This window comes from Macaca nemestrina, chromosome 9, assembly GCF_043159975.1.
Source record: "Macaca nemestrina isolate mMacNem1 chromosome 9, mMacNem.hap1, whole genome shotgun sequence".
NCBI lineage: Eukaryota > Metazoa > Chordata > Mammalia > Primates > Cercopithecidae > Macaca > Macaca nemestrina.
In genome coordinates, this window is record NC_092133.1 from 44133327 (window position 1) to 44161272 (window position 27946).

Consider the following 27946-nt stretch of genomic DNA (forward strand, 5'->3'; position numbering starts at 1 on the left):
TTTCACCACGTTAGTCAGGCTGGTCTTGAACTCCTGACCTCTTGATCCACCCTCCTTGGCCTCCCAAAGTGCTGGGATTACAGGCGTGAGCCACCGCACCTGGTGACATGAGTTTATAATATTGAACTTGCACATATCTTGGGATACTGCAGCTGCACTGCACTCCTGTATTCAGAAAGTCACTTTTACACATACATTGTAGAACCTATTTCCAATAATGTTCACAGAAGCATTGTTGATAACACAACACTCGGATAAATGCTGATTAACTGTATATTGGGGTAAGAATTGTGGTTTGTGTAATGGAATATTATACTGTAGTGAAAATGAATGAATTTCAGCTATATGCAACACCATGGACACAAGAATGGATCTGAATAATAGTGAGTGAAAAAGACAAATCCCAGAAGATGGCCATCTTTGTAAAGTACAGAAACAAAATGTAAACAATATTTTGTTTAGGATTACATACATATGAGATAAAACTATAGAATAAAAGGAAGGGAACTCAGTATAGTGCTTATCTTTGAGGTGGGGTAGGAAGATGGGCTGAAGGAAGAGCACATAGACAGGACATATAAGTTATTGGCCATGTTTTGGTTATTGAGTTCAAGATGGGTGCATGGATGCTAATTATGGATGTTAACTGCATCATTATAAACACAGAAATAAAAATAAATAAATAGAAGTAGGAAATAAAAAATATATATTTTATTAGAAGGACTGAAAGACTAGGCTCTCAGTGGAGCTTCCAGAAGCCCTTACCTAATTGACCACATGGGGAATCCCTACATGGGAGGCCAAGACAACTGAATTCAAGAACACTCCATTGTATCTGTGAGCTACACATTGGAAATCACAAAGCCACTGCAATTGCCACTAAATCTTGGTACCCAGAAAGCTGAAAAATTGACACTGGGGGTTGTGCTGCAGAAAAAAATCTCTGCTTTTTATAATGCATTTACCAGTAGAAAGCAGCCAGAGGGTAAGATGGCCTTTGCCTCATTTCCTCCCTCCAGATTTCATTTGGGTAACTGGCAGAACCAAATTAGCAGACCCAACTTAGCCCCCAGAACTCTAGCAGCAAGGAGCCTAAGAAATAATAACTTTTAGCTTCCCAGCCTTGGAAGTATAGAAATGAATACTAGAAAGGTGAAATGGAAATTGAGCAAGCCAATTAATAGTGTCTGTGGCAGAGAAAATGCTATGTTTTCATCAAACCTATTTCATTTTCTTCTCGGACATACAATTAAATTTCCCATTCTCCCATGATGTTAGTAGTGCCATGTGATAGACTCTAGCAAGTATACAGAAGTGATATGCTACTCACAGGCCTGGCTCCTGAAACATGCTGTGTGATCATGTTCTCTGTCCTCTCCTAGCTGCTGGCTGCATGTTGGTGAACCTTGGGAGTCATACACTAAAGATGGTGGGGCCTCTGTTAGCTTAGGCCCTGCTTGACTGAAGGGAGCAGAGTTCCCTCTCTCCACCCCACCCTCCTACATTGGACAGTAGAGTGGGAACTGAACTTTATGTGTGTACTGTGTTAAGCCACTGAGATCTGGAGATTGTTTTTATACAACTAGCACTACTATTATGACTAAAACCACAAATGGGACCTTGAAGTAGGTTGCTCCTAAAACAAAAACCTAAAATAGATGCCACTGGCTTAGCATACCAGTTGTGGGAAGAAAGGAAACTAATGCCAGAGGCAGAAAAGGCGGCAATCCATGCTATGCAGCAGTAAAACATTTGGCAAAAATTCTCGCTTATAGTAACTTAATAGAAAGGCCATATGTTTACTAATCTGTCAGCTCCAAGAGAAGCAGTTGGAAAGAACCAAACTGTTAGTGTGTATTGGCTACTACTGGCTGGCGAGTATAGGCATGTACAAAGAGAAATGAAAGAAAATAAGAAAGTTACATAAATTTGGAGTCTTAAAGTAGATTCCTACTTCTAGATCCCAAATAGAAGGAAATGAGATTGGGCAAACTCTGAGAAACCAAGGCCTGCGAGGTCACTGCCTATGGCAAAGATCACATTAAAGTTGTGGCCTTCCCACTCGGTCCTAACGGAATCAAGGTGGCTGCCAATAGGTAGGCTGTCTCTTGGGAGAGGCATGGGAAAAAAGACATAAAGAAGATGAAGAGCTATGTCAGGAAAGTATTTGGGATGTTGTTTGTGGCACAGGATCTGTCTAGAAAGAAGTCAATGAGAAGCCTGTTAAGTTTCTGAGGAAATTTTATTTCCAAAGAAAACGTAAGTCTGGGACAAAGAATAGTCAAGGCATAAAACAACAACCACCCTTGGGCTCTCAGCTTTCCATGAGAAGGAAGCTGACTCCAAAATCTATGTAGCCCAGAGATAGCTTACTCCCTATCACCCACTTCAGATATCACCACAGAGGATAATGGCAATGAAGAGAATTCCCAAAGAGTGGAGCCAGGGATCACAGAAAAAAATGGGCAAAATAATTTCTGCCATAGAACAGAAACAGTCCACGTAAATTTCCTAATGCTTAGTTTCACAGTGCCTACCAGCCTGCTCTAGACAAGTGACGGCTTTGTGTCTTTGATCTTTCCCCTTTCCAAATGAGACACTGCAGTTCTTTTGTCTCTGCTTACTATTGTATATTTGGCGATGGGAAAGGAGCAGGAGATAGAAAGCTCTTCTTTTTAGTTTATAAATTGCTCAACCAGAAAGAACCACATCTATACCAGATGGACATGAGTCCCAGGGCTTTTAGCTGAACACAATGACTGCGAATAATCTCCAGGCGAGTTTGGTGGGGGAGTGTACTCTATTTATGAGATGAAGAATAAAATAAAAATTTATTGACCAAAAGGTCAAGCTGTGGTAGGGACTGGTCATATGTTCTCCAAAATCATTTCCTCCTAAGCACTAGAACTACATTTCTCAGCCTCTCCTACAATTAGGGACCATGTGATTGAGTTCTGGCCAATTAGATGTACGAAAGGTTGATGTATAATACTTCCAGACCTGCTCCCAAACACATCCCACACAATCCTCTATGCTCTCTTTTGCTCCTCATCTGCTAGCTAGATGTCAACACGTAAGGTCCCTAAATAACTGCATGGTGCAGAAACCCTCAGCTGACCACACTGAACAGTTTGTGAGCAACTAATAAATCTCTTACTATACTAATTTAATATGAAAAATTATACAAGAGAAAATGGCCAGCTAAATACTTATTTAAGATTCCAGACCTACAAATGTCTTATTTCAGCTATTAGATGATTGCAGGTCAGCCTATTTGAAAAATACATTTTCATTTTATAACAGTTGCATTTCTGACACAAATATACCCACTCATATTAGAATAATGGATGTCATATCTAAATGTGCCTAAGGGTTAGACCAGAAAGGGATGCCAAGTGAAGTGGTTAAAGCCTTAAAACTATTTTCAGGTATGGTCCTAGGTTTAATCCTGATATTTGGATCTGTGGCTCCACCCAAATCTCATATGGAATTGTAATCCCCAATGTTGGAGGTGGGGGCCTGGTGGGAGGTGATTGGATCATGGAGGTGGATCTGTCGTGAATGGTTTAGCACCATCACCTTGGTGTTGCTGTTGTGATAGTGAGTTCTCACAATATCTGGCTGTTTGAAAGCATGTAGCACCTTCCCCTTCTCTCTCTCTTCCTCCTTTTCTGGCCATGTGAAGTGCTGCCTCTCCCTTCACCTTCCGCCATGACTAAGTTCCCTGAGGCTTCCCCAGAAGCTGATGCCACTGTGCTTCCTGTATAGCCTGTGAAACCATGAATCAGTTAAACCTCTTTTCTTTATAAATTACCCAGTCTGAAGTATTTCTTTATAGTAGTGTGAGAACAGACTAATAAACATCCTGAGTCAGCATTATAAATGGTCTATCATTCAAGGTTCAGCCAGGAGAACAGAAACCACCCTGGGTATTCAGGGGACAGGGAATGTGATGTAGGAAGAAGCAGACAAGCTAATTAGATGACAGCAACCCAGACATTAGCAACAGCAGGAAGCTATTGGTCTGGCAAGGCAAGGGGTAAAGGTGGTATAATCAGAGCCCAGGAGTTAGGAAGGCAGAGTCAGAGCAGACATGTCCTGTAGGTGCTAGAGACTCCAGAAGAGGGGCAGCAGCTGTTGGCGACGCTGTCCAAAGCAGTGAGGGAAGGAGAGAAAAACTTTGCTATTCTCTCACCAGTGACTCTCACTGGCTAACGCCAACTGGAAGACAGCTGGCAGTGGACCCTGAGAAACACAGCCTGCCGGAGTCAGCTCTCCTTCCTTACAGAGCAGGGTACACTGAGGACAGGCAAAGGGTCTGTGCACACATTCAGCTTAAGACCAGCAGAAACTGGTGAAGACAGTAAGACATTCTATTAAGTAATATCAAAGCTCAGGTATTAGAGCAACTTAAAAGAGCATTACAATCAAAAGTGGGGTATTTAACATTTTTATTGCATTTTAGAGGTCCTGTTCTAGTTTGGAGATTTAAGTTACCACTTTTTTTTCATTTTTATTCTAGGTCATGGAAGACCCAGCATGTGGGGGAAACTTCTTTATTCTGCTATCCAAATATAAAATCTATACAGAAGTAGCTCCTTTGTCCCTTAACCTTAGTAAGCAAATTTGATTAAGCATTTGAAAGCTATAGAGGTGCAAGGTGGGAGAAATTCTGCCTCTGCTACTTGGCAGCTCTATGATATTGGGCAAACCACTCATACCACATTTATTTTCCTTATATCCAAAATGGACATAATAATACCTTCTTACTTATCTCACTGGGTTATTGGAATGATCATAGTGTTTGGGTGGTTGGTTGTTTCTAGGAGGTAATAATGTATGTGAAAATAATTGGTATATGGAAAAGGATTAAATACTAGTGCTGAAACATTATACATATTAACATGCCTTTAAATCTGTCTCCCTACCATTCCATCATTTATTTTCAGAGTCAGTTTTACTGAGATACAATTAATGTATTAATGTAAGTGTACAGCTCAATGAGTTTTGACAAATGTATACAGATATATAACTACTACCACAATCATAATATAGAATATATCAATGGCCCCCCAAATTTCCTCATGCCCCTTTGCATTTTTATACTTTAAAAGTCAATATATACCCAAGAGTGATTAAAACATACCTTCCCAAAAACGTGTGCGTAAATATTCTTAGTAGCATTATGTGTGATAGCCCCCAAGTGGAAACAACCCAAATAGCCATCAACTGATAAATGGATAAATAAAATGTATATCCATGCAGTGGAATATAATTCGGCCATGAAAGGAATGAAGTACCAATGTCTGCTACAACATGGATGAACCTTGAAAACATTATGTTAAGTAAAAGAAGCCAGTCACAAAAGACCACACATTGTATGACTCCGTTTTTATGAAACGTCTAGAAGAGGCAAATCTATAGAGACAGAAAGTAGTGTTTGCCTCATATTGGGGGCTAGGGAATAATGATGAATGACTGCTAATGGATGTGGAATTTCTTTTGGGGGTAATGAAAATGTTCTAAAATTGATTGTGGTGATGGTTGCAAAACTCTGAATATAATAAAACCATTGAATTAATGCCATTTAAATGCGTGAATTGTATGTTATATGTGTTATATCTCCATTAAGGTGTTAATTTAAAAAGTTAAAGAATTAAAATCTAAAACAAAGGCAAAATTTCAAATACAATATTTCGTAATTTTGCTATACTAATTTTCTCTTCAAAGTTATGAGATAGTCATGAAGATTTTTATCTACAATCTTAATATCCTAAGAATCAAACTATTTTGATTATTTTTTGTCCCCTCCTCACCTCATTTTTGAATATATTTGCTTGGTTTGTAGTCATAATGGTATAAACATGATTAGGGTGCTTTTGTCAGTTAACATTAGATCATGAACATTTTCCCACAGTGTTATGAAGCCTTTTTAATAATCATTTTAGAGATCATATGACATTCCCTCTAACTTACCACTTTCCTCCATCTGCTCAGGCACCCAAGCCAGAAACCTGAGTTATGCCTAAGTTTCTCCTGCCACTGATTTAGTTCAGAGCATACTCTCTCACCTAGATCACTGCAAATGTTTCTTTACTGGTGCCCTTGCTTTTTGGTGGGCTTCTATCAATCTGTCAAACAGCATGCAGCAGCTACACATCATGTAGCAGCCAGGCCTAAAACATGTTTCTTCAATGACTCCCAACCAACTACCCATTGGAGGCCAAACCGCTTCTAATAGTTCACACAGCCCTTGGGATATGGGCTCTTGCCTATACTTTGAGCCTCATCACTGTCCTCCCCATTCCCTCTCCAGTACATATTTCCTGTGTTCCCTGAAAAGTACACAGTGTAGTGTATTATCTGCCCAGAATAACTCTCCCACTCCTCCTTCTGCTATTTACTTGGCAAGCTCCTACTCACCCTTTAACATTGGGTGTAAACATCACCTCCTATGGGAAGCATCTCCTCTCCTCCACAGAAAAAAGGAGGTGCTCCCACATCCACACTCCTAGATGTCTTTGTACATGTCTCCATTTTGTTCTGTACTTCCCATGCATGCTTCATGCTTATCTTTCTCACCAGAGTAGAAATTATGGTCTGTTCAACTTGGTATTTCCAGTACTTCAGCATCTGGCACATAGTAGGTTCCAGTAAATGTTATTTCAATAATTTAATAACTACTAGTAATTCAGCACTGTTTTCCAGCCACTGTTCACATTGCTTTTCACATATTATCTCACTTAGTCTTCTAAACAATCCCATAATGTAGATACTATTATCATCACTATTTTAAAGATGAGAAAACTGAGGCACAGCTTAGGTAACTTGCCCCAAATCATCGCACAGCTAGGAAGTGAGTGGCACCACCAGCATGTGAACTCATGTAGTGTGATTCTAACTCTGGAGTTCATGTTCATAGTAACTACACTACATAAAAAAACTTGAACGTATAATCCATTATCTTATTGCCTAATACATAAGCTACTTGTACTCTGTCTGTCTCCTCCCAATCACCCCACCTTTCTTCTTTTGACTTTTTTGAATTTGGCTTAAGATAAATTCCCAGGAGTAGAGCTTAAAGATGTATTTACAAGATGAGGACATTTTTCTGGATCTTCATATGTCCAATGAGAACTTAACATAATATAGTACATGCCAAAGAAGTGAAAGTTTCAAGGCCATCACCCATCCCAGGCTGACATGATATGATCGGGCAAGTTGGATCAAGAACTCTGAAGACAGCTGCAGAACCAGTGCAGGCAGGTGCAGACTGCTGTGAACTAGCCTTGGCCAGCAGTTGGCCTAGCTTCACAATACAGCTTTTCATCTAATTTTAGGATGAAAGAATGGAAAGCCCTTCTATGTTGCTGCTGCTTCAAAATGTTCAAATATTGATTTAGTGGTTAAACTGCAGCACCAGTTTTCACAATAACATTTATTATGCCATAAAATAGATTAATCTATGCAGTATGACTGTACATTGTTGAAGCTGGCCACCATGGAAGTCTGGCTATCCTGAAATTGCTATGCTACTAGGAAGCCCAAGCTACCTGAGCAGAGATACCATGTGGAGAGAATGATGACCAGCTAGCCTAAGCTGCCCAGTCATTTCAACCTAGATGCCAGGCATGGAAATGATGAAGCCACCTTGTACATTTCAGCTTCAGTAGCTATGATGTGGAGAAAACCGTGAAACCCAACTGATAGCCAGAATTAAGGCCTCAGTATTTGCCTTAGTTCGTTCGGAGCGCTATAACAAAATACCATAGACTGGGTGGCTTACAAACTCACAGTCCTGGAAGTTGAAAGTCGAAGATCAGGTTGCCAGCATAATCGGGTTTTGATGGGAGTCCTCTTCTTTCTAAGCTGCAGATTGGTGACTTCTCCCTGTGTCCTCACATGGTGGAAGGAGGAGGATCTCTCTGGGGTTTCTTTTATAAGGACACTAATCCCATTCACAAGGGCTCCACCCTTACGACCTAATCACCTCCCAAATGCTCCATATCCTCATACCATTTTGGGGGTTAGGATTCTAATGTGAATTTTGGGGGGCACAATCAAACCATAGCAGATACGTGGTCCCAGTTAAATGATTCCAACCATTTATATCCTTTTGAGTCATCTCAGTCATCCCAGTCATCATGGAACAAACATAAGCTATTCCTTCTGAGCCCTGTTTGAATTCCAGACCCATAAAGTAGGGAGTATAATAAATGTTGTTTAATGCCACTAAAAAATAAAATAAGTTCTACTCCTATCCTAGCTACAGAATTTGTTACTATGTTACAAAGCAGTTGCTCACCAGTGGCACTGACTTTGATCCAGTCACGTGTATGACCTCTCCAGAGCCGCAGCAAGGATGGCAGCTGAAGGCTTATCCTGGCAGTCTTCTTCAGCTGCTTCAACCCAAAGGACCACAAGTGATCTATGAAAACTGGTGTTTCTCCAACTGCCAGAGGGTGCTCTAGCCATTCAGGATGTTTGCCGGATACCCCAAACTACCAGCCTGTCTGGGATGGTGATGAGAGCTCTGGCTCTAATAGTAGCTTAATTTGGGTTCAAATCCCAGCTCTACCACCTGAATTAGTTGCATGATTCCAGGCAGCTTAGTGAACTCGGGGTACCTGAATTTCCTCATCTTTAAAATGAGGATAACAACATCTAACATTGTAAGTTTGTAATTAGGGTTAAATGAGCCTTACTTACTTAGCATTTTAAAATAATGAGAGTGCCTGTAGTCCCAGCTACTTGACATGCTGAGGCAGGAGGATCACTTGGGTCCAGGAGTTCGAGGCTGCAGTGGCACCACTGCACCCCAGTGTGAGCAACAGAGTGAGATCCTGTCTCTATAAAAAAAATAAAAATGATAGCTAATGTTTACTGAGTGTCTCACAAATGACTTTATATTCCTTATCACTATCCTCAATACAATATTATGCTGATGGCTTCCAAATGTATACTGATTGTTCAGGCCTCTCATTATCTCCAGTTTCACATAATTAATTGTCTAATTGACCTAGTCACTGGGATATCCAGTTGACACTTGATGGTTACCTTTTCTATTTTGCTGCTAAAACCTGAAAACAAGGAATCATCCTTGACTTCTCCGTTTTCTTAATTTTCCACATTCATTTAATAATTTGTTAATTTTACTTCCAAAATAGATTTCAAAACTGTTCACTTCTGTCCATCTCCCATCATTTCTCCTCTGAATAGCTGCCTCCTCTCTGGTCTCTCTATGCGTTCCCTTTAGCCCCTGCCCCAGTCCATTCTCTATGGAGCAGCCTGAGTTATTTTTCTAAACATAAATCAATTTCTGTCATCTGTCTGCTTTCATAACTGTCAGCAGTTTCTTGTAATGCTTTGGATGAAATCCAGACTGCCTACCATGGACCACAGTGTCCCAAGCCTTCAAGCCTCTGCCTACCCTTAACCTGATCTCACCCCACTCATCTTCCTCATGATGCTCCAATCACATGGGCCTTCTGCACGTTTCCAGTTCCTTCCTATCCCTTTTGACTGTGGTGTCATCTAGCTTGCTCTTCACCTCGATAGCTTCTTTTCATATTTTGTATTTTAGCTGTGTCAGTTATGAACAGCCTTGCCTGCAAATAAAATAAATCCCATCTAAGAGTGGTTTAAACACAGGAAAGTTTGTCTGTTTCTTATACAATTTCCAGAAGTAAGCATCCTAGGGCCGGCACAGCAGCTCCATGAGACCATAGGGACTTAGCTTCTTCCTACCTTTCAGTTTTATCATCCTTCATGTATTGACCTCATGTCGTAGTCTGTTTTCTGCTGGTATAACAGACTACCACAGACTGGGTAATTTATAAAGTAAAGAAATTTATTTCTCACAGTTTTGGAGGCTGGGAAGTACAAGAGCATACACCAGCATCTGGTGAGGGCCTTTGTGCTGTGTCATAACATGGCAGAAGGGCAAATGAGCACATGAGACAGAGAGAGCACGAGGGGTAGACTCCCTTTTATGACTACCCCTCTCTCATAACTAAGCTACTCCTATGATAACATTAATCCATCCGTGAGAGCAGTAGGCCCCAACTCCCAACACTGTTGCATTGGGGATTAAGCTTTTAACACATAAACTTGTAGGGGATACAGTCAAATCATATAGCCTCATAGGTCTGACTTCATACTTGCTGCCTCATGATCACAAGACAGCTGCTGCACTGTTAAAGCAGAAGGGGGAAAGCAAAGGGGTAAAACCCACTTTTGATTTAACTTTGTATTATGCAGGATTGCAAATATAAAAACCATAGAATAGTATAGAAAGCCCCCCATGGATATACCACACACTACAATAATTATCAACTTGTGGCCAATCTTGCTTTATCTATTATCCACCCCCACTTGACTCTCCCTCTCTCCTCATTATTATGAAGGAAAATCTAGACATTCTATCATTGTTTTCCAAAGTATTTCACTATGTATTCTAAAAGATAAAGCTTTCCCTTTTTCAGCATACTATTGTCACACAAAAAATAGCAATTCCTGGCCAGGTGCAGTGGCTCATGCCTGTAATCCCAGGTGGGAGGCCAAGGTGGGTGGATCACCTGAGGTCAGGAGTTCGAGACCAGCCTGGCCAACATGGTGAAACCCCCGTCTTTACTAAAAATACAAAAATTACCTGGACATGATGGTACATACCCGTAGTCCCAGCTACTCGGGAGGCTGAGGCAGGAGAATCACTTCAACCCAGGAGGTGGATAGTGAGCCAGGATAAGTGCCACTGCACTCCAGCCTAGGTGACAGAGCGAGACTCTGTCTAAAAAAAAAGAAAGAGAGAGAGAAAGAAGGAGAAAGAAAGAAAGGAAGGAAGGAAGGAAGGAAGGAAGGAAGGAAGGAAGGAAGGAAGGAAGGAAGGAAGGAAGGGAAGAAAGAAAGAAAGAAAAAGAAAGAAAGAAAGAAAGAAAGAAAGAAAGAAAGAAAGAAAGAAAGAAAGAAAGAAAGAAAGAAAGAAAGAAAGAAAGAAAGAAAGAAAGAAAGAAAGAAAAGAAAGAAAGAAAGGAAGAAAGGAAGAAAAGAAAGAGAAAACCAATTCCTTAATATCATCAGATTTCCAATTATTCCACAATAATTCAAATGTCTAATTCAATAAAAGCAACATTTTTTTTTTACAGTTTAAAGTATCCAAATACTTGCAAGTATTTGGACTTATTTGCAGTCCATGCAGTGGACATGTCCTTGAAGTCCCTTTTAATCCATAGGATCCCCCTCCATCTCTTTTCTTTTCCCCTTATTTTTTGAAGAAACTAGGTCATTTGTCCTATAGAGTTTCCCACAATCTGGATTTTTCTGATTGCATCCCTATGGTGTCCTCTGTATGTGTTGTAAGTTAATAGTTGAATATACATGTTTGATTAGATTCAGATGTTTTATTGTTCCTTTTTTCTTCTTGGCAAGACTACTTCGTAGGAGGTATTATGTTCTGCTATCCAGAGGTGCCTAATGAGTGGTTGTCTCTCTTTTTGTGACATTAACAGCTTTTGATGATTAATGTCTAAATCCATTAATTCCTTACGTTATAAAATGATAATGTTTTAAGTCTATCATTCCTTCTTCATTTGTTAGTTGGAATACTTTTATAAAGAGAAACTTTCCCATTCTATTTTTAAGTTACCCAACAGGTACAAACAATAAAGGAACGACTAATGCTTGATACTTTTCCTTAGTTTACCAGTTTTCTTTGAGACAGAGTTTCACTCTTGTTGCCCAGGCTAGAGTGCAATGGCATGATCTCGGCTCACTGCAACCTCCACCTCCTGGGTTCAAGCGATTCTCCTGCCTCAGCCTCTCGAGTAGCAGGGATTACAGGCATGTATCATCATGCCTGGCTAATTTTGTATTTTTAGTAGAGACAGTGTTTCTCCATGTTGGTCAGGCTGGTCTCGAACTCCCCACCTCAGGTGATCCACCCGACTCAGCCTCTCAAAGTGCCGGGATTACAGGCATGAGCCACGGTGCCCAGTCACCAGTTTTCAAAATAGTGAATTGATTCACTAGCATCCTCCAATGGTAACCAATCAGACTTTTAAAAAATTATCTTAGTGAACTCATTGATTTAAACATATTGGATGTGTGTTAATGCATTGCAGTTATTAGCCTTACTGATATTCAAATAGTCCAATTTTGGCCATTGGGAGTGTCCTCAAGTTGATTTATGAGTTCCTTCTTCATGAGAAAACCCAAAACTTTCCGGAAACATCACTTGGACAGTTTCTTCTCTTATCTCACTGGCCTGAGTTGTGTCAAATGGCCACCCTGAGCTGGAAGATGGCAGTGGATGGAGTTTAGATCATTCATAATCTCCTCAAAGAGGTTTCCCCTGATGCCCCACCTAAAGAATGCACCCCCTATTATTCTGCAGAATGCTATCCTGTTTATTTCCTTTATACTAGTAATCATAAACTGTAGTTACTGTATTTGTTCATTTATTAAGGGTCTGACTCCCTCACTGGGTTGTAAGCTTCATGATGTTTTCCCTAGCACAACATTTGCAGGTGCTCATAAAATTTACTTAATAAATATATGTCGAATTAATAAAACAAATGAGGTAGAGACCATTTTATTCCTATTGTATCCACCATCCAATACAGTATCCATTATTTACATTTAAATTTAATGTAAATTAATTACAATAGAAAATTAAAAATCCATTTCATTAATCTCATTAGTTATATTTCAAATACTTGAAAGCTATGTGTGGCTAGTGACTATCACATTGCACAGTGTAGATACAATGCATTTCCCCCATCACTGAATACTATTGGATAATGCTGGAGAGAAGAAGAAACTGGCTATTAGATAAATCAACTTAATCAAGGTCATAGTTACTAAGATTACACAGCTACTAAGAGAAGGAGCTGGATTCAAAGCTATGTCTGAGTGACTTCAGAAATAGAACTCATAACACCATAACATAGTCATCACTGTTGTTATTACTTGATTAGTCTTGCTTTCAATTTCAGTCTCTCTAGGGGAATTTAGGGGGATTCAAGCCTCACTACCGCATAGGTTAACTGACTATCTCAGTTTGCCTGGGCTGAAGAAGTTCCCAGGATGCAGAAAAGTCTCAGCAAACCATGCTACCTAATTATCAAAATCTTTATTGAGGTTTGTGGCAGGTAAATAGATGGGTTCACTCAACTCCATTTCAACCACTTTCAATATGCCCTATTGCATGCTAGAAGTGAGAAAGTTGAAGTCTTTTCCCAGATTTCCTTACAGCTTTGGTCCTGTACATGGGGTAGCTCTGCCAAGCAGATGCACTTGGGCAACATCCGGAAGGCCTGATTGAGGAGGAGGCTGCACTTCTGCTGCTTTGTCTGGAAGGCAGTGCAGTGGCAGCAGAGGTCTCAGTGTCCTGTCCTTAATATCATGGACTTGGAGAGGCAGAATATGGGGCATGTGTTTTGCGTGTATAGATTCGACCTGAGATGGTCAGTCCTGAAGCCAGCAACAGGAGCATTGACTCCCTGATTTCTTGTTTTATGATTGTAACAGAAGTAGCTACTCCCTTAGTAAAATGATTCTGTCATGGAAAGAATACCACCCAAGAGAGTCATTACTGGGAGCCAAGCCAGTAATGGCTGAACCTTTAGCTTTTCCAGTGATTTTTACTCACTCAGTTTCCCATATTAATTCATTTTATGCTAAAACGAGTTAAAGTGGTGAGATATAGTGATATAATAAGAAATGTGTATTTGGTTTCTTCTCCCAGTTCCTGACACAAAGCTCCTAATCCTTTGGAATTTCCCGGGTGATAGGAGTGTCTTTTGTTCTAATGGAGCGAGTCTTGGTGGACTCCTGGATGGAGACTGGTCACCAGAAAGACTAAGCCATAATTAGAAGCTTTGAACTTTCCAACTTACCCCCCATCCTTTGGGGAAAGATGGAGATTGGGTTAATTGATCATGTCTATGTGATGAAGCCTCCATACAAATCCCTGAACTAGGGGGTTTGGTGAGCTTCCAGGCTGCTGAACATGTGGAGATGTCAAGACGGTAGTAAACCTAAAGAGATCATGGGATCTTTGCTTTCCTTCCCACATACTTTGCCCAATGTATCTCTTCATCTAGCTGTTCATCTGTATTCTTTATAATACTCTGTAAAATGACTGGTAAGTATAAATAAAGTGCTTTCCTGAGTTCTGAAAGCCATCCTAGCAATCAGACCTGAGGAATTCGTAGCTGGTTGGCCAGAAGTACAAGTCACAACCTGGGACTTGTGATTGGCATTTGAAGTAGGGCGCAATATTGTGGGCCTTAGCCCCTAACCTGTTGGATCTGATGTTATCTCCAGGTAGCCGATGTAAGAACTGAATTGTAGGAGACCCAGTTGTGTCCACTGGAGAACTGCTTAGTGTATGGGGAAAACTCTCCACATATATTAGCCACAGGGTTGTTCTATGTTGTGTTGTGTATGAGAGGAGAAGGAGGAAGTTTGTTTTTTTCCCTTATAAGTGGATTTTTATTATTATATGCAGCTGATGACCCCTTACTATTCAAAGGGGATTTCATCTGGGAAGCAAGACAGCTATAAGAAATCTGAATAAAATCTGAATGTCTAGCATGCTAGGACCCTAATATAAGGTTCTCCTTATCACTGCTGTCATTCTTTAAGAACTGTGCATACATCCTATTCACCAGAATCCTGAAAATACTTGAAATTTGATTTCAGAAACATGACTATATGCATATACACACACACACACACACAAATATTCCTTGACTTGCAGTGAGTGGGGTTATACCCCAACAAACCCATCATAAGTTGAAAATATCATAAGTGAAAAAGGCATTTGCCACCTAACCTACCGAACATCATAGCTTAGCCTAGTCTACCTTATATGTGCTCAGAACACTTATGTGAGCCTATAGTTGGGCAAAATCATCTACCACAAAGCCTATTTTGTACTAAAGTGTTGAATATGCCATGTAATTTATAGAACATTGTACTAAAAGTAAAAAGCAGTGGTTGAATGAGTACTTGAAATATGGTTTCTACTGAATGCCTACCACTTTTTCAGCGTTGTAAAGTTGAAAATTGTAAGTTGAATTATTGGAAGTTGGGAACTATCTATACAAATAGAAATCATTATATTAATAGTTAGAAAAAAAATTTAAGGGCAAAAAGGCTCTTTCAGAAACAAAAATAATAGCTTGAAGAATATCAATGAGAAATAAAGGAACCTAGTAATTTTTATGAAAGGTAATGCTATGTAGGCAGTGGAATATTATACCAGGCATTTGCAACCGTGATGTAAAGTCTGCGGGTAAAGGGAGATACACTGCCTTTTGGGAGGCACTACAGCTGAGTTATGGAATGTATAGGTGTAAACAGGAAAAAAACCCTGATTTTCTCTCTACTCTCATACTCACCACACAGAACACTTTTGTGACCAGATGTGTGGGAGTTTTCCCCACATACCAAGCAATTCTCCAGTAGATACCAACTGAGTGTCCTACATTTCTACGTGGAGATAATGCCAGATTCCAAAGATTGAAGACTCAGTCCCACAGGACTGCTGCCACTTCAGATAGCCATTGCAAGTCAAGTCCTAAGTTGTGACTTGTGCTCCTGAATAAGCAGCTGTATTAGTCTGTTCTTACATTGCTATAAAGACATACTGAGACTGGGTAATTTATAAAGAAAAGAGGTTTAGTTGGCTCACAGTTCTGTGGGCTGTATAAGCTTTCTGGGAAAGCTTCAGGAAACTTACAATCAGGCAGAGGGTGAAGGGGAACCAGGTACATCTTTACGTGGCTGGAAAAAGGGTGAGTGCTACATATTTTTAAACAAGCAGCATCAGGGGGATGGTGCTAAACCCATAGATCCAATCACCTCCCACCAAGTCTCTCCTCCAACATTGAGCATTACAATTCAACATGAGATTTGGGTGGGGACACAAAGCCAAACCATATCATTCCACCCCTGCCCCTCCCAAATCTCATGTCCTTCTCACATTTCAAAACACAATTATGCCTTCCCAATAGACCCTCGAAATTTTAACTCATTGCAGCATTATCTCAAACATCCAAGTCCATGTCTCATCTGAGATAAGGCAAGTCCCTTCTGCCTATGAGCCTGTAAAATCAAAAACAAGTTAGTTACTTCCAAGATACAATGGCAGTACAGGCATTGGGTAAATGCTCCCACTCCAAAAGGGAGAAATTGGCCAAAACAAGGGGACTACAGGCTCCATGCAAGTCCAAAATCCTGCAGGGTAGTCATTAAATCTCAAAGCTCCAAAATAATCTCCTTTGACTCCATATCTCACATCCAGGACACACTGATGCATGGGATGGGCTCCCAAGGCCTTAGGTAGCTCTGTCCCTTTGGCTTTACAGGGTACAGCCCTTGTGGCTGCTTTCACGGACTGGCAATGAGTGCCTGTGCCTTTTCCAGGTGCACGGTGCAAGCTGTTGGTGGATCTACCATTCTGGGGCCTGGAGGATGGTGGCCTTCTTCTCACAGCTCCACTAGGGGCAGTGCCCCAGTGGGCACTCTATATGGGGACTCCAACCCCACATCTCCCCTCTGCACTGCCCTAGTAGAGGTTCTCCATGAGGGCTCCACCTCTGCACCAGACTTCTTCTGCTTGGACATCCAGCTATTTCCATACATCCTCTGAAATCTAGGCAGAGGTTTCCAGGCATCAATTCTTGCCTCTGTGCACCTGCAGGCTTAATAACACATAGAAGACACCAAGACTTGCAGCTTGCACCCTTTGGAGCAGCGGCCTGAGCTGTGCCTTGGCCTCTTTTAGCCATGGCTGGAGCTGGAGGAGCTGTGATGGAGGACAACATGTACTGAGGCTGCATAGAGCATTGGGACCCTGCGCCTGGCCCATGAAACCACTCTTCCCTACTAGGCCTCCAGGCCTGTGATGGAAGGGGCTGCCTTGAAGGTCTCTGAAATGCCATGGAGGCATTATCCCCTTTGTCTTGGCTATTAACATTCAGCTCCTCTTTACTTATGCAAATTTCTGCAGCTGGCTTGAATTCCTCCCCAGAAAATGTTTTTTTTTTTTCTACCACATCATGGGGCTGCAAATTTTCAAAAATTTGCATGAATATAAGCATATGCTGTTAGAAGCAGCCAGGCCACATGTTAAACACACTGCTGCTTAGAAATTTCTTCCACCAGATAACCTAAATCATCTCTCTCAAGTTCAAAGTTCCACAGATCTCTAGGGCAGGGCACGATGCCTCCAACCTCTTTATTAATGCATAACAAAATGACCTTTGCTCCAAATAAGTTCCCAATAAATTCCTCATGTCCATCTGAGACCATCTCAGCCTGGACTTCACTGTCCATATCACTATCAACATTTTGGTCACAACAAGTCTCTAGGAAGTTCCAAACCTTCCCTCATCTTCCTGTCTTCTGAGCACTCCAAACTGTTCCAACCTCTGCCCACTACCCAGTTCCAAAGGTGCTTCCACATTTTCAGATATTTTTATACCAGTTCTCCTCTTCTCTGGTACCAATTTTCTGTATTGGTTCATTCTCACATTGCTATAAAGAAATACCTGAGACTGAGTAATTTATTTTAAAAAGAGGCTTAATCAGCTCATGGTTCTGAGGCTTCTGCTTCTAGGGAGGCCTCAGGACATTTACAACCATGGCAAAAGGTGAAGGGGAAGCAGGCATATCTTCAGATGGCTGGCAGGTGGCAGAGGAGGTGCTACACACTTTTAAACAAGCAGCACTAGGGGGATGATCCTAAACCATTAGAAACTGACCCCATGATCCAACCACCTCTCACCAGGCCCCTCCACCAACACTGGGGATTACAGTTTGACATGAGATTTGGGTGAGGACACAAAGCCAAACCATATCACCAGCTATATATTAAGGTTCCCATGACTCCTCACCTCGGGTTCAACAATTTGCTAGGAGAGCTCACAGAACTTAGAGAAACACTTTACTTACATTTACCAGTTGATTACAAAGGATATTATAAAGGATACAGATGAACAACCTGATGAAGAGATACCTTGATACAGTCAGGATATTTGTCCCTGCCCAAATCTCATCTTGAATTGTAATCCCCAGTGCTGAAGATGGGGCCTGATGGGAGGTGTTTGTATCCTGGAGGCAGATCCCTCATGGTTTGGTGCTGTCTTCATGACAGTGAGTTCTCGTGAGATCTGGTCATTTAAAAGTTTGTAGCACCTCCCTCCAACTCACTCTTTCCTGCTTGCTCCTGCTGCTGCCATATGATATGCCTGTGCCCCCTTCACCTTCTGCCATGATTGAAAGCTTCCTCAGGCCTCGTCAGACGCCAAGCAGATGCCAGCACCATGCTTCCTGTGAAGCCTGCAGAACCATGAACCAATTAAAACTCTTTTCTTTATAAATTACCCAGTCTCAAATGTTTCCTTATAGCAATGCAAGAATGAACTAATACATACATAGAGCAAGGCATGGATGGGCAACTACCCTCCCAGCACCTTTATGTGTTCAGCAACCTGGGAGTTCATCAAATTGCATTATTCAATAGTTTTAGAGAGCTTAATCTCTAGCCCCCACCCCTTTCCTGGAGGTTGGTGGGTGAGGTTGAAATTTCCAACCCTCTAATTATCTAATCACTTGATTTTTCTGATGTCTGGCCCTATCCTGAGTCTATCACAGGGGGCCCACCACAAGTCAACTTATTAGCATAAAGTCAGGTATGATAAAAAGAGACCATTATGAATAACAAAACACTCCTTTTTTTCCCCCACACTCTGGGAAATTTTGAGTGTTTTAGGATCTCTGACAGGAATTGGGATAAAGACCAAAATATTTTGTTTTATACCACAGTACGTTCTGGAGCCATCCAGACCTGTGTTCAAATGTTAGTGACACTGTCATCCACTGTGTGAACTTGCATAAACTAATGAGCCTCTATAAGCTCCAGTTCCCTAATCTGGAATATGAGGATAATAATAGTACCCAATTCACATGGCTATTGTGATATTTATAGTGTGCTGAGTATAGTATATGGCACATGAGGACTTAATACATGTTAGATAATATGACTATTATAATTTTGCTAAACTCAGCTCCATTCCTGAAATTATGTCCAATACTTGGGGTCATTCTGATTATAGCCTATCAAATTTCTAGGCAGCCATGCACCATCCCCCTCCATATCATAATTAGTAGGTGCTCAAAAAATATTAGTGCCTTAGTTCATCCTGGGTCAATATTATTCTGGTAGTCAATATTCTAATAATTCTTTTAAAACTGTGTCTTGACATGTGCCCTTTTTCCATTAGAGGTTTATTCATGTAGGGTGTGTTTCACTCCTGCACCCACAGTTATTACTGGTAGTGGCAGCTGCTGATGCTATATTTTCCCCTCTTTGTTGACCAAAATAAAACGAAAAATAAAAAAATAGACCACAAGAGTATCTTGGGTATGTGTTTGAAGAAAGTACTCCATTACGAAGAGAGAAAGAATAGTAAAGAGAAAGAGATTACTCTCATGTGGTCAATTTGAGAAAGCATAAGACCTGGGCTTGGCTTCAGCTTGCCCCAGTAGAGCACTCTTTCATACGTTCCCACTGACCACAAAACCCACACCACTACCTCACTGATGCTAGACCTGCTAACTCCAAGGCTTTAGTCACACAAAGAATATAGCCATTCTTCTTTGCTCTCATAATGTTTAACCATGTCTTTTACCTACAGAATTTCAGAAACTGGCTTTAGGGGATCCAAAATCAAACCAAGGTTGCAGAGTGTCCTACCTTGGAAGGAATGCTGAAAAATTGATTTAAACCCTTTTTGCTGCTGCCAGATAACCAGTTGGCCCAATACTCAATAAAGCCATGGCAACCAGCTATGCTACATACGCTACCTCTCACATGCTTTGTCCAGCCCAGCCTGCATATCTTACCCCTATTGTCAATTCCAGCACATTGTCTCATAAAAAATCCCTACCAGCTCTTTTTCAGAGAGTCACCAGAGGGTCCTTGTGCCTCTGCTGTCTCCCTTGAACTCAAGCACAAATCCCCAGATGAAAGCTTTGTCTGAGAAATCCGCATGGCCCCATGTTAATTTTCATTACATAGGGAGCCTCTGGTCTATAACAAATTATTGGAAGATTAGACAAACTGGCCTAAACCTTCTCCAGTGGTTTGTTCCAGTAAATAATTTTCCTTACACTTGATTTGCCCTATTGGGGGAGACAGGTTCAATTCATTCTTTCAATCAACAAGTTTTTATGAATTACCTACCATATTTATGATGTGAGATACACTGTAAATACCTCTTCTATATCTACTCCAACCTCAGTTAACTTCTATTCAATATTCAGAACTCAGTTTAAATACCACTTCTCTGATGAAGCTTGTATCTAGGCCAGGTCAGCCTGGTATGTACTCTCATGGCACTAGGGGTCTTATATTTTATGCATTTTGAAGTATGCACTAATGTCTTTGCTTTTTTGGTGAGTGTGTGCTTAAGGCCTGTCTTTTCTGTAATACAGATGAGGGCAGGGACTTTGCTTTTGCTCAGGATTGTAACTCTGGTACTTATCTTGGTACCTAAGCGAGAGGCTCTGATGAATGAGTTACCAGAATCTCACTATAACACCACTCACCAAAGTATTTTTGTTTGTGGTAAGCTCTGACTGCCTGGGGCATCTACAGAAAGTACGGTGATGAAAATCCGCACCTGAAGGTAGTCTCTTGTATGAGGAAACCCCATGGTGAATCTCTGAGGAAGTTATAAACACCAATAACAAAAAAGCAAAAATGAAAAAATAAAAAAAGAAGTTCATCCTGGGTCAATATTATTCTGGCAGTCAACATTCTAATAATTATTTTAAAACTATGTCTTGACATGTGCCCTTTTTCCATGCTCACACCATCGCTATGTGGTTAAGTGGATAAAGACTTGGGCATGTTTGACTTTATTTTCACTTTAGCAAATAATTAGAATTTCTATAGTGAAAACATGCAATGACATCGTGGTACAGAGGTTTTATCAGTGTGTCTTCAGAAAGTAACAATAAATTACGAGTCTGATGTAAAGTTACTAAAAACTAAGTTACAAACCCACATTGCAGACTTCCTTCTTTAATCAAGAGGAAACTATAAACCAAAAATAAAATTCTAAGTCCCTCAGCTGACTGAACAGACCCCCCTTGGCCAAGGGGATTCAAAAAAACACCTGAAAAACTAGTTCAGGTCATGATGGGAAAGAGGGGGTGAAACAGGCCTCATTATACCCTCCCCTTCCTTTTGAGTTTAGACACAACTGACCAGCACTGACATTAAAACAGGGATCTTAAGGCTGACAAGACAGAATCTTTGTAGCAATAAGATAACAGATTCCAATCTGATTCTGGTGTAACATCACATGACAGCCAGTGGGCCCTGAAGGAAATCAAGTTATTTCACCTCAAATTATATTTCTTTACCTATATTGAAATGGCCCTGCCAAGCTGTCACTTGTGGGGGAAAAATTTATATTCTGTAAAGATTCCCTTATTAGGTCTTTTCCAGAAAGTCTGACAACTTTTAAGGTTCAGTAAGAGACATTCACATCTATTCTCTCTGAAGCCTGGAGGCTTCATGTACATGATAAGACCCTTGGCTTCCACAAAGCACCCCCTTACCTTAAGTTGACATCAACTCTTGAGGCAGAGCTTAACGCTGTCAACAAACTGCCCATCAGGAAATCTTTGAATCCACTTATGACCTGGAAGCTCCTGCTTCTAGATGTTCCAATTCTCTGGGCTAAACCCATGTATACCTTGCATGTATTGATTTATGTCTTTGCCTGTAACTTCTGACTCCCTAAAATGTATAAAATGAAGCTGTACCTCAACCACCTTGGGTATATGTTCTCAGGACCTCCTGAGGCTGTGTCATGGGCAATGGTCCTTAACTTTGGCAAAATAATGCTCTAAAATTGATTGAGACTTGTCTCAAATACTTTTTGGTTTACAAAACCTTTCCCAGAATCCCCCAGGCTTTCCCTCATATTTCATTGGCCAGACAGCTCCTAAGTCAATCACAAACTTAGACCAATCAAAACTGCTCTCCTGAGTCTGGGCCCACTTTCCCAGGGAGTTTTACTGTCCATGGTCAACAAAAACTGGGACCTCTGAGCCAGGAACTAGGAACCTACTTTGAAGACAATCCCCACTGTCTGTTCCTCTTCTACTCTGCAGCCTCAGCTTCTTCACCTCTACAACAGGGGGAAATTGCATCCTTCATTGATTCCACACACACTTTTTCAGCTCCCATTTTGTGTCCAGTACTGTGTTGAGTCCTGGGGATTCAAAGATTCCTTTCTTCTTGTTTGGGTAGCTGAGACCTATCAGAAGTGCTTTGGAGGCCAGGTATTTAAATTTATACATATAAGTGTATAAATTTATCCTACTTGCTTTCTAATTCAAACTTTTAATTTAAAACGCACACACAGCTAGTCAAAATGAACACATTTTGTTTGGGGATTTTGAGTGGGGGGATTTGGTTTATTGTTTGCAGGTCCTTGAGGATCCCCCTGCCAAAAAAAATTGCAATGAAACGTGTTAAGTGTAGCATTAGACTGAGATACGCAGAGTGATATGGCTTACACCAGAGAGGCACCCAACCCAGCCTGGGAGTGATGCAGCTCAGGATGGAATGGGGATCTGCTTAGATTTGAATGTTGAAACCACATCCCCAGCTGCACAACCTGGAAACATAGAAATCAGCCAGCCACACCTCTCCCTCACCCTCCCATTGATCAAGTCCTATAGATTCTATCCTTAAATAATTCTTGAATCCACCCAGTGCTCTTATTCCAACTGTCCTTTACTCAGTCCCTTATCACTTCTTACCTGTTTTTTTTTCAGTAGTCTACTTGGTCTCCCTGACTAGGGATCTCCTTCCCCAATCTCCTTTCCAGGCTTCTGCTGAGGATCCTCCCACAATGCAAATCTGGTAGTTTTTATACTGCCTAAAACTCTTCAATAGTTTCCCACAGCCCTCAGTTAGAAGTCCAAACTCGTTCCTATGGGATAGAAAGCTATTTGAGATTTGGGTCCCATTCAATTGAAACTACCTTTGCAAGAATTATAACAGTGAGAAAATTATGACAGTGAAAGAGATCTGATCTAACCAACCACCGTCTTGCCTTTACCCTCCAAACTGCCTTTAATCATTCCTGGGCTTGGGCCAAGCTAACTTTAGGATACATTTAGTTTATAGTTTAAATGATAGTAGCCCTTCCCCAAAACTAAACCGTCTTTTTTTGTTGTTGTTGTTGTTTTTTGGTTTTTGGTTTTTGGTTTTTGAGACGGAGTCTCGCTCTGTCGCCTAGGCTGGAGTGCAGTGGCCAGATCTCAGCTCACTGCAAGCTCCGCCTCCCGGGTTTACGCCATTCTCCTGCCTCAGCCTCCCGAGTAGCTGGGACTACAGGCGTCCGCCACCTCGCCCGGCTAGTTTTTTGTATTTTTTAGTAGAGACCGGGTTTCACTGTGTTAGCCAGGATGGTCTCGATCTCCTGACCTCATGATCTGCCCGTCTTGGCCTCCCAAAGTGCTGGGATTACAGGCTTGAGCCACAGCGCCCGGCCCTAAACCGTCTTTATAGGTTAGGCAGATAAGAGGAGCCTGAATTCTGCTAAAAGTGTAGACATAAATGTTTACCAGTCATTATTCCAGAAGACACAAGATTTACAACTTTCACAAATACTCCTGCAGATAACATCATATTGTAAAACCTAAGATTGGCCTTTTGAGATGTCTTTTCAGGGTTTTGCATTTTTGACAAACAGTCGCTCCACCTGACCTGCCAACCTGTCCTGTGGCCCCTCCCAGAGGCAGACTCAGCACACATGCAGCAGGACCATTTTCCACACTCCTATGATTGCATCCCCAGCCAATCAGCAGCACTCCATTCCCTGGTCTACCAAACTATCCTTGAAAAACCACAGCCTCTGAATTTTCAGGGAGACTGATTTGAGTAATAAAACCCCAGTCTTCTGTTCAGCTGGCTCTGCGTGAATTAACTCTTTCTCTTTTGCAATTCCCCTGTCTTGATAAATCGGCTGTATCTGGGCAGCAGATAAAATGAGCTTGTTGGTTGGTTACATAAACTTTTCAGCCGTTACTACTCACCTTCTCCCTTCTCAAGCTGCTCTTCAGCCTGTGGAACTCCTGGCAGTTTCCCAAAAATGCCAGGTTGTTTCAAATGCACCCACAGAGTCTTGGCTCCTTCAGTTCTGAGTGGATTCTTTTAAACCTTCTCTCCCTATTCACCTGAAGAGAGGCCAATATTATTCAAAATTCAGTTTAAGGGTCATTTCCTCCCTGAACCCTGTTTTAGCTTCCATCTCAGCACCACTCCCCCACAATCCCCCACCCCTGACTCTGTCATTGCTCACTCTCTGGGGTCTTCTGGAGTTACCTCCCGCAGTATAGACGGCATACTTTGCTTCCTTCATTGTTTCTCCAAACCGTGATGATCATCTGCCTCAAATCCCCTGGTTTTGAAAAAGTTATTTTTTTAATTTAAAAAATGTTTATTATCATCATCGTTATCATCATCATCACCTATTGATGAATCAGTCTATGGAACTGGACCCAGAATCTGTGCTTACAAAATATCCTGGGTTGCAAATTACACTGCATGTTCATTTTTTGCAAAATACCTTGAGCTTTATAAGATATGCATACTTTTCTGTATGTATGTCAGTTTTAATACAAAGTTAAAAAGGAAAAATTCCCTAGGTTATTCTTACATAACACTGATGCTGGAGAATCACTGACTTTTCTCTCTCTACTGAATTGTAAGCTTTTTGAGGGCAGTGAAGCTATCTATCTTGTCTTTGTATTCCCAGCATGTTTTAGTGCCTACAACATAGTACACACAGTAAATGATTAATAAATAAATGAATAAGACCCAAGGGAGTGCGCTGGTTTGTGGGTTCCCTTCTCCCTCACTCTCTTCCAAACATTTGTTGCATGCCCCTCTTAGAGCACATGACAGCTCACGCCCCAAAGTTACACCTCCTACACACACCCCTGAATAAACCTGTGAGATGCCACCTGGCTTCTTCCCTACCATACACTGGGTGTAACTGATCCACGCACCCAGCCTGACAAGGGTAGGAGAAAGGAAGCAGGTGGAGGACGTTCTGTCCCAGTACCAGTACTTTTGCCCTGCCTGGGTCTGAGCCACCTGGCTCAGGCCTTCCTCAGCAGGCCTGGGAATCAAGCTGGAAAAAATATGTCCTTGGAGATATTGCAATGCTAAAGCTTCTATTTGCATCTCTGATGTAAGTTGCCTCCTAAGCCACTCAGTTCAATTACGTGGGAATTTGAAAATGATATATTTGAATATTTAGGAGTGACTGGTGATTTTTAGCAAATTTACAGTAGAAAGTGAGGGGGACTCTGTGTGAAATATCATCTAAGTCAGGGTTGTCCAATCTTTTGGCTTCCATTGGTCACATTGGAAGAGGAAGAACTGTCTTGGGCCACAGACAAAATACACTAACACTAATGATAGCTAATGAGCTAACTAAAAAAAAAGTTGCAAAAATAAATCTCATGTTTATGAATTTGTGTTGGGCCGTATTGAAAGCCGTCCTGAGCCGCATGCAGCCTGTGGGCCACGGGCTAGACGAGCTTGATATAAGTCATTTATCCAGTCACAAATTATTACCAAGTGCCTTCTAGGGACAGAGTGATGAACAAGTCATCTGCCTTAAAGATGCTTACAGTGAAGTGGGGTGAGATGGGCAATCAAATAATAATAATGTCTAACTTTTCCTAGCACTTACAATGTACTGGACACTTTACATATGTTAACCTTAAATAATGAGATTTAGAGAATATGATTAACTATGAAGTTTGAGTGCAAAGCTTGAGGATAGCCACCTGGAAACACTAACTCCAAATGAGTGGGATCAGTGCTCCAAAGTGGAGAAGTTAAGATTTCACTTATACCGGCAGAGATGGAGAAGTTCCAGCAGAATTACATTCAACATACAAAACCAATGCATATGCCACAGCGATTTGATTGGTTACAGACTGCTGCATTCCAAGGAAGATTATTACTCTGTGAGGAGAGGCAATGATCCAAGGGATTCATATCTCTGGCCATGCTTGGTCTTCCTAATTATTTACAAGGAAAAAAGGCAAGGCCAGGCATGGTGGCTCATTCCTATAATTCAATACTTTGGGAGGCCAAGGTGGGAGGATAACTTGAGCCCAGGAGTTGGAGGTTACAGACTGTGCCACTATGCTCCAGCCTGGGTGAAGGAGTGAGACCCTGTCTCAAAAAAAAAAAAAAAAAAAAAAAAAAGCAGAAGTTGTAGCTGCATAGCCACATTTCTCTCAAGTCTCACAATAAAGTTCCAACAGCTTGAAGTTTGAATTATTTAATTTTACACATGTGTTACGCATTTCATCAGTCTAACAACTCAGTGGTGTCCTATTACTCTCAAGTTACAAATGAGGGAACAGATGCATTGTATAGTTACAAACTGATAAGGAGTCATAAAGGGAGTACAAGGAGTAGGAAGAGGATATGGCAGGGAGACCTAACGTAGCCCTAAGGGTGAGGGAACATTCTCTAAATATGAGAAGTTAAACAGGAGATCTAAAGTTGGAGTCTAGTAGACAAAAGAGGTCTTAGAGAAGAGACCTGCAGGCAGTGGAAACAGTAGAATGTTGTTTAAGGAATTGAAGGCAGCACAGGGAGCCCCTGATGAGACAGGAGAGGTAGGGAGGGGCCAGATCACCTGGGGTTTTTTTTGTCTGTCTTTAAATAGCATAAGGTTAGGGAAGCCAAGAGAGTTGAGATTGAGGGTTTAGTTCCACCTTTGCTCTTAATCTCAGCCATCTATCTGCAGCTCAGTTTCCTGATGTGAAAAAAGTGTGCAAGAGTGGATGGACCAGAGTGCTCCAGTGGCCCCCATGGTTCTGAAGCTCTGATTCTAGGTGAGGCTCTGCTGGAAGGAATTGCCAGATGCAAGCCCTAGATGCTGCTGAATGCACTGAAACCCAGGGGCCCAGCAACCCAGTAGCCAGCCAGCACTTGCCAGACTCTAACTCCTCTGTAGATTAATTGCAAATCATGGAGAATATCACAAAATAAATCACACAATAAATACGGCTGTAAGCATGGTTTGTTCCCCTCCGTCGAAACAAAGGGCGAACTGCTTAATCATAACAGCATAATAAGGAAAACTAGCTTTCTGAGCATTTACTATGTGCCAGGATTGTACCAGGTACTTTTAGTAGGTTTTCTCACAACAGCCTCCTGTTATGGATAGGAAAGTGAGGCCTCAAGAGATTGCATAACTTTGGGAAGGTACTCACCACTCAAATTAGTCCTGCATACTGAGCATGGACAGTCCCGTTTCCTATTGCCAGAAGTGTTACCTTGAGCAATAACGTTATCTGGGTTTGCTCAGTGGCCGAGTTGTAATTTGAACCCACTGCTGACTCCAAAGCTCAGGGTGTTGGTCACCACGTGATGCCTTCTTAGAAGAGGCAACTCCTTACTCTATAAATAACATGACATTGTCTTTTGAAGTCCTTCCTGGGTGAGGAAAGTGCTTTTTATAGCATGGAATTGCTCCTGTTTATTTGGTCTCTTTCAGCACCGATTAATCCTGCCTACAGTTTTGTCCTTCACTGTCCTTACACTGTATTCCTAGGTTTCCTCCCTGCAAAAGACAACTTCATGAAACCACATGGTGTTTGTGTGTGTGTGTGCCAGCAAAGAAATTTCACTCCCCTCCCTCCCCAAGTCTGCCTACTTTTCTATAAATAATTGTTCTTCTCCCGCCCCTCAGGCCTCTAAGTAGTTTGGTCACTTAACCAAACGCACAGGCACACACGCGCGCGCGCGTAAGCACACACTCACAAAGCGGGGAGGATAACGTGAATGACCTTGCAAAGGTATCTTGCCCACTGGGGA

At 41.4% G+C, this 27946-nt stretch overlaps 1 protein-coding gene and 1 long non-coding RNA gene across 8 annotated transcripts in view; one reads left to right on the forward strand and one right to left on the reverse strand.

Moving 5' to 3' along the window:
• LOC105480536 (pantothenate kinase 1) overlaps positions 1 to 27946 on the forward strand; it is a 119044-nt gene that overhangs the window by 28605 nt on the left and 62493 nt on the right. Inside the window, exon 1 of one of the 7 annotated variants that reach the window (XM_071069522.1) lies at positions 27909 to 27927. The exons of the other annotated variants lie outside the window; for them this stretch is intronic. The gene's annotated coding sequence lies outside the window, so the exon portion shown is untranslated. Of the gene's footprint in view, positions 1 to 27908; positions 27928 to 27946 lie in introns of those variants that run through there. 7 annotated transcript variants of the gene reach the window in all.
• Positions 51 to 27942, reverse strand: LOC139356228 (uncharacterized). Its single transcript, XR_011607753.1, has 5 exons — positions 24756 to 27942; positions 24399 to 24497; positions 24133 to 24273; positions 10672 to 10789; positions 51 to 9608 (listed from the first exon to the last, which is right to left on the reverse strand). It is a non-coding gene; the product is annotated as an uncharacterized lncRNA (long non-coding RNA).